Source organism: Anabrus simplex, chromosome 3, assembly GCF_040414725.1.
Source record: "Anabrus simplex isolate iqAnaSimp1 chromosome 3, ASM4041472v1, whole genome shotgun sequence".
NCBI lineage: Eukaryota > Metazoa > Arthropoda > Insecta > Orthoptera > Tettigoniidae > Anabrus > Anabrus simplex.
The window spans coordinates 311,696,279-311,713,913 of record NC_090267.1 but is presented as its reverse complement, the minus strand read 5'-3'; the positions used below and the strand labels follow the sequence as shown (position 1 = coordinate 311,713,913).

The 17,635-nt window shown below is 42.6% G+C and overlaps 1 protein-coding gene across 1 annotated transcript in view; it reads right to left on the bottom strand.

Annotated features, from left to right (window-relative positions):
- LOC136867266 (probable cytochrome P450 301a1, mitochondrial) overlaps nt 1-17,089 on the bottom strand; it is a 145,365-nt gene extending 128,276 nt beyond the window's left edge. Inside the window, exon 1 of the mRNA XM_067144410.2 lies at nt 16,876-17,089. The gene's annotated coding sequence lies outside the window, so the exon portion shown is untranslated. The remainder of the gene's footprint in view (nt 1-16,875) is intronic.
- Nucleotides 17,090-17,635: the final 546 nt, after the last annotated feature.

Genomic DNA, 17,635 nt, shown 5'->3' with positions numbered 1-17,635 from the left:
TCCTCTGGAGTACAGACGCCTTTTGCAGCCGCTTCACTCAAGAACAGACGCTGCTCTCTGAAGGTGGTTCCTCCGCTTAATTCAGCGTTGGGACATTGATGTTGACTATTACAGCCAGAAAACATCTCTCAACCTTTATTGCCTCAAGATGTTTTCTGGCTGTAATTTTACGGCTTTAAGCCAACCCTATTCCTTTCTCCGGGCTTGGGACCGGCAACAGCCACTACTGAGCTACCGGTACTCAATACACCCAGTAGGTACTGCAGGCGAAATAATAATAATAATAATAATAATAATAATAATAATAATAATAATAATAATAATAATAATAATAATAATAATAATGATAATACCGAGCTCGATAGCTGCAGTCGCTTAAGTGCGGCCAGTATCCAGTATTCGGGAGATAGTAGGTTCGAATCCCACTGTCGGCAGCCCCAAAGATGGTTTTCCGTGGTTTCCCATTTTCACACCAGGCTGTACCTTAATTAAGGCCACGGCCGCTTCCTTCCCATTCCTAGCCCTTTCCTGTCCCATCGTCGCCATAAGACCTATCTGGGTCGGTGCGACGTAAAGCCAATAGCAAATAATAATAATAATAATAATAATAATAATAATAATAATAATAATAATAATAATAATAATAATAAATTGTGGTTATTTAGAGTCGCAATGACGCGTGGCAAGTTTTGATTTCGCTGGGATACGGAACAATTACGCCTGGAAAATAGGCGACGCTTCTCTTAAGGTATGGAAATGGAAAATCACGTACAGCCAACTTTTGGGCTGGCAAAGATCAGGTTAGAACCCATCATCACCTGGATGAACTTTACAGTTATACTAGGTACTCCCTTGGCCACCAAGATCCCCCAAGCTGTCCTCGATAGAACATGTGTGGGACCAGGTGTCACACCCGTATGACATCCTTCCTAACCGACAGGTCCAAGGGAGTGCAACATCCTACTGCTGACAAAGGACCAGGAGTGTGCTGGTACTGTCAACTTCATTGTACAAATCACTTGAATTTGTAATCACTGAAATAAAATCGGGATGCAAGGCAGTTGGATGCACAACAAATAGCCTCTCCAATTGCAAAAGTAAACCTCTCCTTCCCGTGGTGCTCCCTGTTACCACAGACATGGCTCTGGCGACCGAATATATGGCGGAAAAACCGTATCACAATTAAGGATGCAGTAAATGGTATCCTTTCACACCCGTAACATCTGGGATGGGAGCAAGTGTCAAGGCTTAAAGGTTGCAGCCCCACCATGACACTCGGTGAATGTGGACTAATAACTCGCAGTCGCTTAAAACTAACTTATTAAAAAAAAAAAACTAAATCAGCCTGGCGGATGATAAGACGACCTTTGGCTTGAGAAAGGACATGAAAATTGGATTTTGGAACGTCAGAACACAGTATCAGACTGGGAAACTAACACAACTTGCTACCGAGACACAGAGGCACAGATTGGATATCTTAGGAGTAAGTGAAGTAAGGTGGAATATATTTAGAGAGTTAAGAACTTTGAGGGGACAAACATTCCTTTACTCTGGTAAGCCAAATGAAGACGACCCACGTCAGGAAGGAGTGGGATTTCTTATAAACAAGAGATAAAAGAACAATCTGATTGATTGGAAGCCCATCTCATCAAGGATTATCACTGCAAGATTCAAGGGGAAGATCAGGAATGTTTCGATAGTCTAATGCTACGCGCCTACAGAAGAAGCGGAAGCAGATGATGTGACTAAGTTTTATTCAGAACTACAGACTACCATTCAGGCAATAAACAAAAGGGACATTGTGATTGTTATGGGAGACTACAATGCCAAAGTGGGTCCTGAAAATCTGGGACTTGAAGAAGTAATGGGGTGACATGGATTAGGTACTAAGAATGAGAATGGAGAATTTTAGGTAGCCTTCTGCGCGAGCAACGAACTCGTTATCGGTGGAACCCTATTTCCTCATAAAGAATGCCATAAAGTGACGTGGATTTCACCAGACCAGCGAACTCAAAACCAGATTGACCACCTGACAATTAGCAAAATCTGGAGAAAGTCTCTTTCGGATGTCAGAATTCGAAGAGGTGCAGATATAGGCAGCGACCACCATCTAGTGACTGCCAACATCCGAATTAAGATTGCAACTGCAAAGAGGCTATGTGAGCGGCAAACGAAAAGGTTTGATTTTGGAAAGCTGGAGGATGATAGAAGTAAGGAACAGTTCAAGCTTGTCCTCAGTAACAGGGTTACAGCACTACAGTCAGATGAAGATGATGTTGAAGAACACTGGAAGAAAGTTAAAACCACATTTACAGACACAGAAGAGGAGGTACTTGGCTTCAAGAACATCAGGAGGAAAGATTGGATGACATCAAATACTTGGGAATGTATTGAACAACATAGGAAGCTGAAACTAAAGTTGAATAATTGCAGGACACGAACCCAGATGGTAGAACTCCAAGCGGCATACCATGCTAAAGATCGGGAAGTTAAGAAGAGTGCGAAAGCAGACCGGAAGGAATGGGTATCAGACCTTGCTGAATTAGCGGAGAAACAGGAAAGGATTGTATGACATCACAAGGAAACTCGCCAAGAAGAAATTTAAAAAATTAAACCCATCAAGAACAAACAAGGAGATATGCTCATTAGTGATGAAGCTGAATACATGGCGAGAATATTTCATGGAGGTGTTGATCAGAGAAAATGTAGAGGAAGGTAGACTAATAGTAGAGGTGAACGAAGATTGTGAAACTGGTAGTATCAACACTGAACCAACCTCAAGAATAAAGAAAGCCGAATAAAGAATGGGAAGGCCCCAGGAGTGGATAATATAGCACATGAGCTTCTAACTGTGTACCCCGATATGGCGGCCGATCTGTTGCACCCACTGTTCACAAACATTTGGAATAAGGAAAGAATGACAAAGAATGGAGAGAAGGACTCCTCGTGAAATTACAAAGGAAAGGTGGCATGACCAACTGTCACTACTGGAGAGGAAGCACCTTGCTCTCGATTCCCAGTAAAGTGATGACACGGGCGATCCTGAACAGGATAAAAGCAAGGATAGAAAACCAACTGCGCAATGAAGAAGCAGGTTTCCGGCGTAACCGCTCATGCATAGACCAAATAAACACTCTACGAATTATTATTGAACAGTTTAATGAATGCAATCCTGGCCTATATCTTCTGTTTGTGAACTTCGAGAAGGTTTATGATGCATTGAAAAGGAACACCATGTGGAGAACGCTACAGAAGTACGGCGTACCAACCAAAATCCAAAATCATCAAAGAGACAACGAATTCACGTGTAAAGTAATCCATGAAGGGAAGCTTTCGGAGCCTTTCTCCATAAATTCTGGTGTGCGGCAGTGGTGTTTCCTATCTCCAATTATCTTTCTCCTTGTTCTGGATGACGTCATGAGGAACGTTACGGAGGGAAGGCAAAGAGGCTTACAATGGGGATTGGGTGACAGATTGGAGCCTTTGGAGTATGCCGATGACTTATGTTTATTGACTCAAAAACATACTGATATGGAGGGAAAGATACAGGATCTGGAGAGTGAGGCGGGAGCAGTGGGTCTCAGGATAAATGGCCAGGAAACAAAAGCAATGAATATCAACGTGAAGAGCAAACAGAAATTCAGAGTCAGTGTTGAAGACATTCAAGAAGTCGAAGAGTTTACATATCTTGGCAGTGTGGTTACGCAGGATGGAGGAGCGGCTGCTGATGTCAAAATGAGAATCCACAAAGCAAATGCAGCATTCATACAACTCTATCCGATATGGAGGGCCAGAGAAATCTCAATGAAAACCAAACATTGCATTTTTCGAACAAATGTAAAAACAGTACTGTTATATGGTTGTGAATCCTCGAAAGATACCTCAGAGATCACTCATAAACTACAGGTATTAAAAACAGATGCTTAAGGAGAATTGAACGCATTTTCTGGCCAAAAGTAATTTCAAACGAAGATCTTTGGAAACAAACAGAAGAAGAGCCAATTGGCATACAAATAAAGCGGAGGAAGTGGAAATGGATCGGCCACACACTACGGAAGCAGCAGGATGCAGTGGAGAGAAAGGCTCTGTTTTGGAACCCCCAAGGACAACGGAAGAGAGGTAGACCCACGAAGTCATGGAGACGCAGTGTGATGGAAGAGGCAAAACAAGAAGGGAGGGCCTTTGGAGAACTCAATACCCTGGCTCAAAATAGGATACGCTGGCGCTGCTTTGTCGGAGCCCTATGCTCTGCAAAAGAGTAATAGGATATAAGTCAAGTCAAGTAAGTCAAGAAATAAAAACACATAACCTCTCAACACGAGACATTTAACTTAATTTCCTCATCTACTTCTACGTGTGCCGGCTCCGCGGTGTAGGGGTAGCGTGCCTGCCTCTTATGTGGTGGCCCCGAGTTCGATTCCCTGCCAGGTCAGAGATCTTTACCTGGATCTGTGGGCTGGTTTGAGGTCCACTCAGCCTACGTGATCACAATGAGCAGCTATCTGACGGTGAGTTGGCGGCTCCGGTCCAGAAAGCGAATAATTATGGTCGAGAGGATCCGTTGTGATAACCATACGACACCTCATAATCTGCAGGCCTTCCGGCTGAGCAGCGGTCACATGGTAGGCCATGGTTTGGTTTTTCTTATCCTTCCAGGTGCTTATCTCCTTCTGTCAGTGAGTGCATTTCATTGTGAACATTCCATATTTTATTCCTCATATTTTTCTTCTTTCTCTTTTCCGATCTTCTTCCAAACAACTATAGTTGGTCCAGTGGATATGAACCAGTTTCAAGACCGGATGCCCTTCCTGACGCCAACACTATGTGGAGTGATATACACACTGTTGCATATTTTGTGTGTATGAAGAGGTGTATATTAAGACGAACATAAATACCTAGACCCCGAGCCAAAGGAATCAACTATACGGGGCTAAAAACCCGGTGCGTCCGAGAATTGAATCTGGATCTTCTGAACCAAGGACGCTACGCTGCCCATTCTTCCTAGGAACATTCTATTCATATTTCGACTCCTCCAAGGCCTACTTTGGTTTTAAGTGCAACCTTTTGAATCATACTGTGTATGTACAGTATGTATGCATGTAAGTATGTATGTATTTTTTTTTTTTTTTTTTTTTTTTTTACTATTTGCTTTACGTCGCACCGACACAGATAGGTCTTATGGCGACAATGGGATAGAAAAGGAGTAGGAATGGGAAGGAAGCGGCCGTGGCTTATATTAAGGTACCACCCCAGCATTTTCCTGGAGTGAAAATCGGAAATAACGGAAAACCATCTTCAGGACTGCCGACAGTGGGGTTCGAACCCACTATCTCCCGAATACTGGATACTGGCCGCACTTAAGCGACTGCAGCTATCGAGCTCGGTCTTTAATAATTTAAGGAAGGAGATCGGTAAAGTAGCTCTTTCAGAAATGTATTGTAATCAGGATAAATGAAATGAAATGGCGTATGGCTTTTAGTGCAGGGAGTGTCCGAGGACATGTTCGGCTCGCCAGGTGCAGGTCTTTCGATTTGACTCCCCTAGGTAACCTGTGCGTCATGATGAGGATGAAATGATGATGAAGACGACACATACACCGAGCCCCCGTGCCAGAGAAATTAACCAATGGTGGTTAAAATTCCCGACCCTGCCGGGAATCGAACCCGGGACCCCTGTGACCAAAGGCCAGCACACTAACCATTTAGCCATGGAAATGAGGACAAACTGTGGTGCTTTAGAAGAAAGCAGAGCGATCAGTGAATTGTTTGCGACACACGTGAAGGAAAGTCGTTAATGACACTTTCATTGGCGTAGCGTACCTCATAGTTCTTGCTCCACCCTGCGAGTGAATCGCCTGAGGTAAAATTCTTCCCGTTACTTGGTCTTCGCTTCAGAGCTGCAGACACACAGTTCCAAAGTGAGTAGGTCTATTTCCGTTATAAACTCAGCTCTCAGCTGTTTCAAACTCTGTGGCGTTTGATTTTCGAATTTAGATAAGTTTCGCCAGTTTTTCACTGACCAGAACGTCTCTAAAGAACGGACACATTTATTATGAACAGGAGAACAGACATCAAACACAAACAAAAACTAATGCAAGACAAACAGGAACATTCTAGGCTCAAAACTTACAGGCGAACAGTATAGACTTACGAGACAGGAAATTAACAATGCAGATGTTCACAGAAACATTTGAAAATGCAGATTAACATTTCTCGGGCCCATGAAAAGAATGAATCTGGACACTCACTAAACAAATAAACTCGAATTCTCAAATTCTATGAAAACAGGAGTCAAAAGAGACACTACGAAACGGATCGTCGGAAATTAAATAAATAAATAAAAAATAGAAAAACCAAAAACCAGAAAAGACATTCAGTTAGTAAGAATGACACAAGAAGACATATTTCTTAGATCCAAAATTCACAACTGTCAAGTTAACCGAGAGGGCAAACGGAAGAAAACGACCAGAACAACTTGGACAAAAGAGAGAGAAAAGAAGCTGACAGCAAAGGAATTAAAGGAACATGGGCACAAGGAAATGCAAACAAAAGCCCCTAAGTATTTTACGCAATCATAAATGGGCCTATTCAGAAATAATAATAATAATAATAATGCCGCCTCTGTGGTGTAGTGGTTAGCGTGATTAGCTGCCACCCCCGGAGGTCCGGGTTCGATTCCCGGCTCTGCCACGAAATTTGAAAAAGTGGTACGAGGGCTGGAACGGGGTCCACTCAGCCTCGGGAGGTCAACTGAGTAGAGGCGGGTTCGATTCCTACCTCAGCCATCCTCGAAGTGGTTTTCCGTGGTTTCCCACTTCACCTCCAGGCAAATGCCGGGATGGTACCTATCTTAAGGCCACGGCCGCTTCCTTCCCTCATCCTTGCCTATCCCTTCCAATCTTCCCATCCCCCTACTAGGCCCCTGTTCACTATAGCAGGTGAGGCCGCCTGGGCGAGGTACTGGTCATACTCCCCAGTTGTATCCCCCGACCAAGAGTCTGAAGCTCCAGGACACTGCCCTTGAGGCGGTAGAGGTGGGATCCCTCGCTCAGTCCGAGGGAAAAGCCGAACCTGGAGGGTAAACAGATGATGATGATGATGATGAATAATAATAATAATAATAATAATAATAATGTGATTACGCAAGTGGTGTTCCAGAATTATATATTTTTGCTATCCCTTATATCACATATCATAAATATGTCAAAATTGACTAGACTAGTATCCGAGTTTTAAACTTTGTAACTCCGCCTCCTCATCCTAAAATAACTTATTTGAACTTTGGGCCCGTGGTGGCCGTAATCGTTAACGTATCGGATCTATATGGTCTGACACTGTGGTTTGCCAGTTCGAGTCTCGTTGGTCGAAAATCATTTTACCATCAGAATGTTGCCGACAGTGTAGGAGAGGTGGTTGTAATCAATAATCACCAGATTGCGTGCCAAAGCTTGGATTGAATCCCAGACATCTCCGTAGTGTTCATATGAAGCTGTTGATAATAATTCGTCCGTCGGATGGAGACGTTAAGCCTTGAGCAGACCCCTTGGTCGACAGGAGGAAGCTATGTGCCGACACCGTGTCTCGTTGCCTAACTCATGTCTTAATTTCAAGATAATCTGAGATAGCTGCGCTGGGTGGCGCAGACGGTTGAATTGCTGGCCTTCTGACTCCAACTTGGCAGGTTCGATCCTGGCTCAGTCCGGTGGTATTTGGAGTTGCTCATATACGTCAGCCTCGTATCGGTAGATTTATTGGCACGTAAAAGAACTCCTGCGGGACTAAATTCCAACACTTCTACATCTCCGAAAACCGTAAAAGTAGTTATTATTATTATTATTATTATTATTATTATTATTATTATTATTATTATTATTATTATTATTATTATTAATATTATTGAGCCTTCGTGGCTAAGGCGGCAGCGCACCGGCCTCTCACTGCTGGATACCTTGGTTCAAATCCCGGTCACTGCATGTGAGATTTTTGCTGGACAAAGCGGAGGCGGGACAGGTTTTTCTCCGGGTACTCCGATTTTCCCTGTCATATTTCATTTCATCAACATTCTACATTAACATTTCATCTGTCAGTCATTTATCATTGACCCAGAGGAGTGCGACAGGCTTCGGCAGCCGGCATACTGTATTTCCTATTTTTGTCGGTAGATAGGGGCTGCATTCATTCCATTCCTGACCTGGTCGAATGACCGGAAAGAGGCTGTAGATTTTCATTTTTATTATTATTATTATTATTATTATTATTATTATTATTATTATTATTATTATTATTATTATTATTATTATTATTATTATTATGTGGTTTTACGTCGCACCGACTCAGAGAGGTCTTATGGCGACGATGTGGAAGGGCAGGGCCACGACTAGGAAGGGAACGACCGTGGTGTTAAGATACAGCTTCATCATTTGCCCCCCCCCCCCCCCCGTGGGTGGATTGGGAGCGGGGATTGGCGACCATAAGCCCATTAGCTGAGTGTTGGCTTTGCTTCCCCTTACTCGTGCCAGGCTCCTCCATTTCATCTATCCTATTCGACCTCCCTTGGTCAACTCTTATTCTTTTCCGACCCCGACGGTATTAGAGCATTCGAGGCCTAGAGTTTCTTTCATTTTTGCATCCTTTTGTGGTCTTTGGTTTTTTGACCGATACCTATATTTTTAAAACTGTCGGATCACTTCCATTTTTCCCTCTGGTTATTGTTAATAGAGGATGGTTGCCTAGTTGCTCCTCCTCTTACAACAATAACAACAACCACCACCACCACCATCACCAACTACTACCAGTTTTTACCTGGGGTGATAATGAGACACCATTGAAAAGCATCTGCAGGGCTGCCGACCATGTGATTCGAACCCACAGTCATCCAAATGAAAGTTCACAGATACGTAACCCGAACCGCTTAGCCGAAATAAATGCCACACGAACCAATTTTACGAACAATTACCTTCCTTGTAGTTTTAACTACTGCGATGTTTGTGAGAGTTTCACAATCTACCAGACTTGCGTCCAACCTACAGTAAATAATCATGTCGGTTTTTAAATGCAATAATTAGTCTAATTAGAATACGTTACACCTTTGCATTCGACAATATAATCTGACTGAAGTCATTATCGTAGATGAGGAGAAAACATTTCTAGCAAGAGATACTCGTACAACCCACGTGGAGCCAGGGTAATGTCTACTTCCACTTTCTAGTGACGAGCTTCTGTCTAATTATTGTTTCCAACCAAACAGCTCGTGATCGGTTCGTGATACAGTACCTTCTCACCCGGGTGTTATAACATAAAGCTTACCTTGCCTTTCATTATTTTGAACTCCAGTGCCACCATGGCTTGTGTAGAGATACCGTTACATTATATGAATTTAGAAAATGTAGAGACCGCATCTGTGGTGTAGTGGTTAGTGTGATTAGCTGCTACCCGCGGAGGCCCGGGTTCGATTTCCGGCTCTGCCATGAAATTTGAAAAGTTGTACGAGGGCTGGAACGTGGTCCACTCAGCTTCGGTAGGTCAACTGAGTAGAGGGGGTTCGATTCCCACCTCAGCTACCCTCGAAGTGGTTTTTCTGTTGTTTTCCACTTCTCCCCCAGGCCACGGCCGCTACCTTCCTTCTTCCTTGTCTATCCCTTCCAATATTCCCATCCCCCCACAAGGACCCAGTCCAGCATAGCGAAGTACTGGTCTTACTTTCCAGTTGTATCCCCCCACTCCAGAATACAGTCCTTGAGGCGGTAGAGGTAGGATCCCTCGCTGAGTCCGAGGGAAAACCAACCCTGGAGGGTAAGCGGATTAAGAAAGAAAGAAAGAATGAATGAATGAATGAATGAATGAATGAATGAATGAATGAATGAATGAAGAAAATGTAGACCCTTAACGCCAATTCACTTATCGTCAAACAGTTTATTAATGCCACCCTTACCTTAATTAATGTTCGCCTCCGTAGCGTAATGGTTAGTATTATTAGCTGCCGTCCCCGGACGCCCGTGTTCGACTCCAGGTACTGCCAGAAATTTAAGAATGATAGTAGGTCTGTTTTTTTTTTTTTTTTGCTTTACGTCGCACCGACGCAGATAGGTCTTGACGATGGAACGGGAAAGGCCTATGAATGGAAAGGAATCGGCCGTGGCCTTAATTAAGGTACAGCCCCAGCATTTCCCTGGTGTGAAAATGGGAAACAACGGTAAACCATCTTCAGGGCTGCCGACAGTGGGATTTGAACCCCCTATCTCCCGGATGCGAGCTCACAGCTGCGCGCTCCTAACCGCACTGTCAACTCGCCCGGTAGTAGGTCTGGTATGTGGTAATAATAATAATAATTTCGTGTGGCTATTTCTAGCCGAGTGCAGCCCTTGTAAGGCAGACCCTCCGATGAAGGTGGGCGGCATCTGCCATGTGTAGGAAACTGCGTGTTATTGTGGTGGAGGATAGTGTTATGTGTGGTGTGTGAGTTGCAGGAATGTTCGGGACAGCACAAACACCCAGTCCCCGGGACACTGGAATTAACCAATGAAGGTTAAAATCCCCGACCCGGTCGGGAATCGAACCCGGGACCCTTCTGAAGCGAAGGCCAGTACGCTGACGATTCAGCCAACGAGTCGGACGGTATGTGGTTAGAATAGTACACGCAGTTCACCTTCATTGGAGGTGTGCCTGAAAAGAGCTGCACCACCTCGGGATAAGGACACGAGTTCAGTTTACTTTACCTTGATTAATTCATTTAATTAATTATGATTAATACCTTAGGCTTCGTGACTTTGAGGTGTTGTAGTGATTTCGTTTCTTCATTAACGGTATCAAGGCATCTTATACTTGTGCGTGTGAATCACTGTGACAACCGGCGTTGTCGTAATGTAATATAAAAATAGTGTATGTGTCCGGTTCCGTGGTTGACTTGTCAGCTTTCGGGTCTCAGAGTCGGGTTCGATTCACACTCGGATCGTGGGCTTTTAACTTGAACAGTTAATTATTTTACTCAGGAACCGGATGTTGGTCATGTTTCTAACATTCCTGAAACCACACACAGACAATCACACGCAGTTTCCTATACACGGCAGATGTCACACACCATCGTCGAAGGGTCTGCCTTGCAATGACTACACCAGGCTAGCAATAGCCTCTCGATATAAAAGTGTACTCTATTTGCAGTCTTCTTTATTCGAGCCGGGCTGAAGAGCTCAGATGATAGAGTTGGAGAGTTGGAGGGTTCGATCCTGGCTCAGGCTAACAGTATTTCAGTTTGGTGAAATACGTCGACATTGTGTCGGTGGATTTGTTAACAAATAAAATAACTGCCGTGGGATAAAGAATCCGGAAGCTCGGCGTCTCCAAAAACTGGAAAACTAGTTAGTGGGACGTAAAACCAATGATATTATTATTATTATTATTATTATTATTATTATTATTATTATTATTATTATTATTATTATTATTATTATTATTATTATTATCCGTTAGGGTCTTCTAGGGACCATGTGACAATTTCAATGCTTCATCCCTTGTTTATCCTTCTTCTTCCTCCAATACTCTTTCATCTGCTCAGTAGGCTACGTCTCGTTTCCCTCTCCTCGAACCATTTTGAGCCGGTTTTCTTTCCCTCCCGACTTTGGAATCCTTCCATTTTTAACACTTTCTTCCTAAAAATCTCTCTCTCTCCCTCTCTCTCTCTCTCTGTTGCTTCTTCTTCTCTTAAATGGTTTCTTTCCAATCTTTCTTGACTTCATGAACTATTATTATTATTATTATTATTATTATTATTATTATTATTATTATTATTATTATTATTATTATTATTATTATTATTATTATGTTAAGAGTCTACGGTTGCATGTATAAGTGGTGCGGAACTTGCGAGAAGCTTCTAGGTCAAAATGTGTACTCTAGACAACCAACCAACCAACCAACCAACCAACCAACCAACCAACCAACCAACCAACCAACCAACCAACCGGCCGATCGACCGACCAGCCAACCATATCCGTGACACTAAGGGCCATGGGTTGCTAAGACGACTACCGGGCAGCCAGTTTGCCTGCGATATCAAGACGACGATATCCTCAGCCATAGTGCTTGGCCTCTCATATCAACAGCTCCTCACATGGTTTCATGAGTCTGAACGAACTCTGTTCCAGCACTAGGGTCCAGGATTAAAATGATTGGATAAGCTAGGAATCGATCCCGGGGGCCTCCATTTCAGAGTCCCTATATCACTGTGCTGGTAGTTAAAGTTATTTTAAATGTTGAAAACATACTACTTAAAACGTAAAATTAAGCAATTTCCTTAATTGTGCCGGAAATTGAAGGGCTAAATAGCTGGGGAAGGTTTCAAATTGTGAGTCTTGGATAGCTCTATCAAACTTTTTAAAAAAAATTAAAAAATCACTTCCGGCCTGAATGCAGTTCCGGAAAAACAGCTTAAAACAGCTTGTTTCTTTACTCGTTTCCTTCTTTATTCAAATCCTAGTCAAATTAACTTATTTTCATAATTCTTTCTGTAATGTGTTTCTTGCTTCAAAACCCCCAGGCATTTTTAAAAATACCCACACCGAATGTAGTTATAAGGGCTTAAAGTGAAACTCTGCATTGACTTACATTAGCGTTCGCTAGTGGCTTTACGTCGCACCAACACAGATAGGTCTTATGGCGACGATGGGATAGGAAAGGCCCAGGAGTTGGAAGGAAGGGGCCGTGGTTTTCATTATGGTACAGACCCAGAATTTGCCTGGTGTGAAAATGGAACTATCTTCATCGCTGCCGACAGTGGGATTCGAAACCACTATGTGCCGGATGCAAGCTCACAGCCGCGCGCCCCTAACCGCACGGCCAACTCGCCCGATGTATTAACGCTCGTAGTGATGCTTAAGTGAAACAATGCATTGACTCACTTTAGGGATCATAGTGGTAGATAAAGGCAAACTGCTAACCTAATCGACTGGATAACGAAGATTAAGAAAAGGATTGTAATTATTAGGGATATTCTCATACTTGGTAGCATTTTATTTACCTAAATTCATAGCTTATATCCCTAGGATGTTTTCAACATTGAGTTGGTTGCCTGAAGGGTTAGAACTGTAGATTTTTTGTTAGGGGTTTTCGACGACGATGTGAGACAAAAGGGGTAGGACTGGGAAGGAAGTGGCCGTGGCCTTAATTAAGGTACAGCATTTACCTGGTGTGAAAATGAGAAACCATGGAGAACCATAATTATCCGGGGATGCCGATGGTGGACTTCGAACTCACCATTTCCCGTACTATCCTCCTGTTGGTGGAGTCGGTAGAATAACACCCACGGTATCCCCTGCCTGTCGTAAAAGGCGAATGAAAGGGGCCGAAGGGGCTCATAACTTGAGAGCGTGCATTGGCGACCACGGGGCTCTTAGCTGAGTCCTGACATTGATTCCACTTACTTGTGCCAGGCTCCTCATTTTCATCTATCCTATCCGACCTCCCTCGGTCAACTCTTATTCTTTTCCGACCCCGACGGTACAAGGGCACTCGAGGCCTAGGGAGTCCTTCATTTTCACGCCCTTCATGGCACTTTCGAAGTGTTGGGTCCCTTCCATTTTTCTCCCTGATTAGTGTTATATAGAGAATGGTTGCCTAGCTGTACTTCCTCTTAAAACAAATCACCACCACCACTCTCCCGTACTATGCACCGAACTCGCTCGGTGGTCTGTTCATAGTGTGTGTGAATCTTTAATTGTGATATTTAAGCTGCTGTGTATAACAGTATTCAACTGGGGTAGGGAAGAAAGCGGCATTGACATTTTATACTGGGTTTGAGTGAAGTTGAAGTGAAAAACTAGTTCTCGAGTGGCTGAAAGTGGGTTTTAAACTACTGGAATAATATTTATTGATTTCTCCAATGAACTGAAGGAAAATGTTTGAATTATATTTCTTTTACAGGTAATGTCGAAACTTTGTCGAGTTTATTTCTTCTTCTTATTATTATTAATACTTCGCTTTCCCTACACGCTGGTGGGGTATCAGGTGCGATCTGAATCACATAAGTGGACTTGGGTCTGTTTTACGGCTGGATGCCTTTCCTACTGGCAACCCTCTGAGAGGAAGAGAAAAAACAACGAAACCCAGTGCCCGAGCCAGATAAGTTAACCAGACGAGCTACAATCCCCGAACTGGCCGAGAATCAAGTCCGAAACCCTATGAATCTTTCAACAAAGGAACCGGACTATCCAATTTCTTTGACTACTCTTTCCGATCACTTTCCCTCCTCCCCTCCCAACCTCAGTCTCCTCTCCCACACGAGGTTTCGTTTTTTCCTCTCTTTCTCTCTCTCGTAGCGAGTGCCATCTTCGGCACGATAGACAGATTAACTTCTTCCAGTTATTGCATAGATCCTACTGGGAAGATAAAGACGTGTAGGTTCTCTCGCACAGACCGACGATTAAGCTGCACAAAAACTCTTTATGTCGTAAAATAGCTAAAAAATGAATGAGTGCGCGGTACTGTACAAGTTCTTCACAGGCACACTTTACTTAGAAACAATTCAACCTCTAGATATTTTGTTGTGCGTACCCACATGGGAGGTATATTATGTTTTGATAATCTTTCTTTTTTAATCTGTTTACCCTCTAGGGTTGTTTTTTTCCCTTCAGATTCACCGAGGGATTCCATCTCTACCGACTCAGTGTCCTGGAGCGTGAGATTCTGGGTCTGGGTGATAAAATTGGGAAGAAGGACTAGTACCTCGCCCAGGCAGTCTCACCTGCTATGTTGAACAGGAGCCTTGTGGGGGGATGGGAAGATTGGAAGGGATAGACAGGGAAGAGGAAAGGAAGCACTTGCCTGGAAGAGAAGTGGGAAACCACGGAAAACCACTTCGAGAATGGCTGAGGTGGGAATCGACCCCCCCTCCCCCTCTACTCAGTTGACCTCCCGAAGCTGAGTGGAAGCCGTTCCAGCCCTCGTACCAGTTTTCGAATTTCATGGAAGAGCGGGGAACAGAACCCGGGCCTCCGGGGATGGCAGCTAATCATGCTAACCACTACACCAGAGAGGCGGACTATTTTGATGATTAATAATTAACATTATGTCTGATAAATATATGAAATGCGCTCAATCCTCTCTTTTAACCGGCTATATATGCTGGTATGTAAACTAACTCTCCTGAGCAACTGGGAAATATCTAGCAAATTTAAGCATATTTTTCCATCCAGATACAGTGCTCAATAAAACTGCTACTTTTTACAGTAAAGCGAAGTAAAGCAAAGCAAAGACAACTCATCTTCGAATAACGCTTGAAAGTTCTTGGAGGAATGAAAGGTGAAGACTTCCATTCTGTGCCTGGCTGGCTTTACCCCCAGGAATTAACCTGGTATTCCTTTCTGGAGTAGGCTGAGTGAACCCCAGGGCTATGCATTCCTCCAGAAGTGAAAGTCTCGTTTCGAAGTTTTTCGACTTCCTGACGGGGAATCGATCCAACATCATTCTTTAAATGACACCGACTTTTTTTTCGAATCAGAACCCTCTACCTTAGGAACGGAAGAGCAATGAATAACTGACTGTGCTTCAGACATCCGCGTATAGGAAACAATTGGGAAAATACCCGTTTCTAGTCCCAGTTATCCGTATAGCCAATTAAATGCGTATAAGCTATCGGAGAGAGCTCAGTAAAATAAATTATATCAGATATCACTCACAAAAAGACTTAAGTACATAAGGGATGTAAACGTAGTGCTCCTACGCCCAAAATTGGGACAATAGTGTTCAAAATACAACTATGTTGCTACAAATAATCATATAATATTTATGTTTAGAAATAATGATAGCATAGGTATACAACATTTAAATTGAGAGAAAGGGTAAGTATCGTACTGCAATTTTTCAAACAAGCTAGCTGTACTTTACATTTCCCGATCAATGACATATGATCTGTCGTTTCAAATGAGTCAGAGTATGATCTATTCCTAACTAAAATTCTTATTAAGCAAAAAACAAGTGTCCCCTGAAGAGCCCGGTGAAATGAGCTGTTATAACTTAAAAGAAATAGCGCATGAATAGTCATCATCAGAACCAAGGAATACACTTTACGATATCTGGTAAGATAAAAAAAAAACGTATCGGTAATCATTTCCGTGTTCGGTACATCAGTAACGAATAAAATCAAAATACTCAAACAAAGTAAATATTTATCGAAGAAATTCTAATGTGAGACAATGAGCTATTCATAACTCTGATATCCTCTCCCCCACCTCTTTTCATTTACTTGGAACCCACACAATATATGGATTAAGACTAGTTTTACGGTCGGACGCCTTTCCTGACACCAACACTATGCACAGCGATTTATTTACTACTGCGTTTCTTCTGTGTTTGTTGGTAGTGTGGTGTGTTGTATGTAAATACAGTGGAACGCAAATCAGACGCACTAAAATCCCTGGCCTGACTGGGAGTCAAATAAAATAAATAAATAAATAAATAAACAAATAAATAAATAAATAAATAAATTATACGAAAGAAAATTAACCAAACATTGATTGTGTGATACCCCAGTTAGTGACTTTATGGTTGGTTATCTTTCAAGAAGGCTACTGGATCGTTACATAACAGGTTTTCAAAATATAATGTCACGTTCTGCAATAGGATTTCATATAGAACTGTAGGTCCCGTGATATACAATCAAGAGATGTAAAGGCACGTACAAATGGAAGTTTGCTTTGAAATAAATAAATAAATAAATAAATAAATAAATAAATAAATAAATAAATAAATAAATAAATAAATAAATAAATAAATAAATAAATAAATAAATAAATAAATAAATAAATAAATAAATAAATCATATAGCTGGGAAAACATTAAAAATTTTAAGCACAAATATACAATTAAGAAAGGAAATGATTCTGACCTGCTGTAGTTCTTCAGGTTAAGCACAAGTTCAACTCTTTGGAGGGAGGAAGAGTTGATACTAATCTTGATCACCACATTTATACGTGTCTGAAGGCAGCCTGTTCCAGTCACTCGACAGTGTTTACCAAGTGCTGCGTTCCGCTGCAGGTTGAAGACTGCGGAGGTTTGTTAAATCTAGGGCTCCACGGCCCCCTCTACTAGGAAACAGACTGGTCCCGCCGCACTCATTGCGAAGCAGTAGCTATTGATAATGAATGTTAGTTATTCTTCGTACCTGGACCTTCTTACCTCACAAACATTACTCAAGATGATGCATACGGCCTTGGAGCACTGCAGTAACCCTCGCACGACAGAACGGTATTTAAAATACGGTTTGGTCAACAAGAAAAACGTGTCTATCTATCTGTCTGTCAAGTTAACAGCCCAGAGGCTGGTTGGATCCTCAAATAGCACCACCAAAGATTACACATTTATAACGAATTCCCCATAACAGATGGCAGTACTATTCACATTCTAGGCAAAGTGAGTAAGTTTGCCATGCTTTTCTCACTGAATCAGAAAGTGCTATTGCTGTACAACTAATCCTATGAGAAGTAACACTTTTCTCGTGGCACCCAGAAGCACTAGTAGCCCTGAGTCATTACTCACCACTCTTGCATCCCAGTAACCCCAATAATGTCACTGCCATAAATGGATCTTCACTGGTTGTGCTACGAGATAGGCACAGAAACATTGCATCTATCGAGAAACAGCTGTAG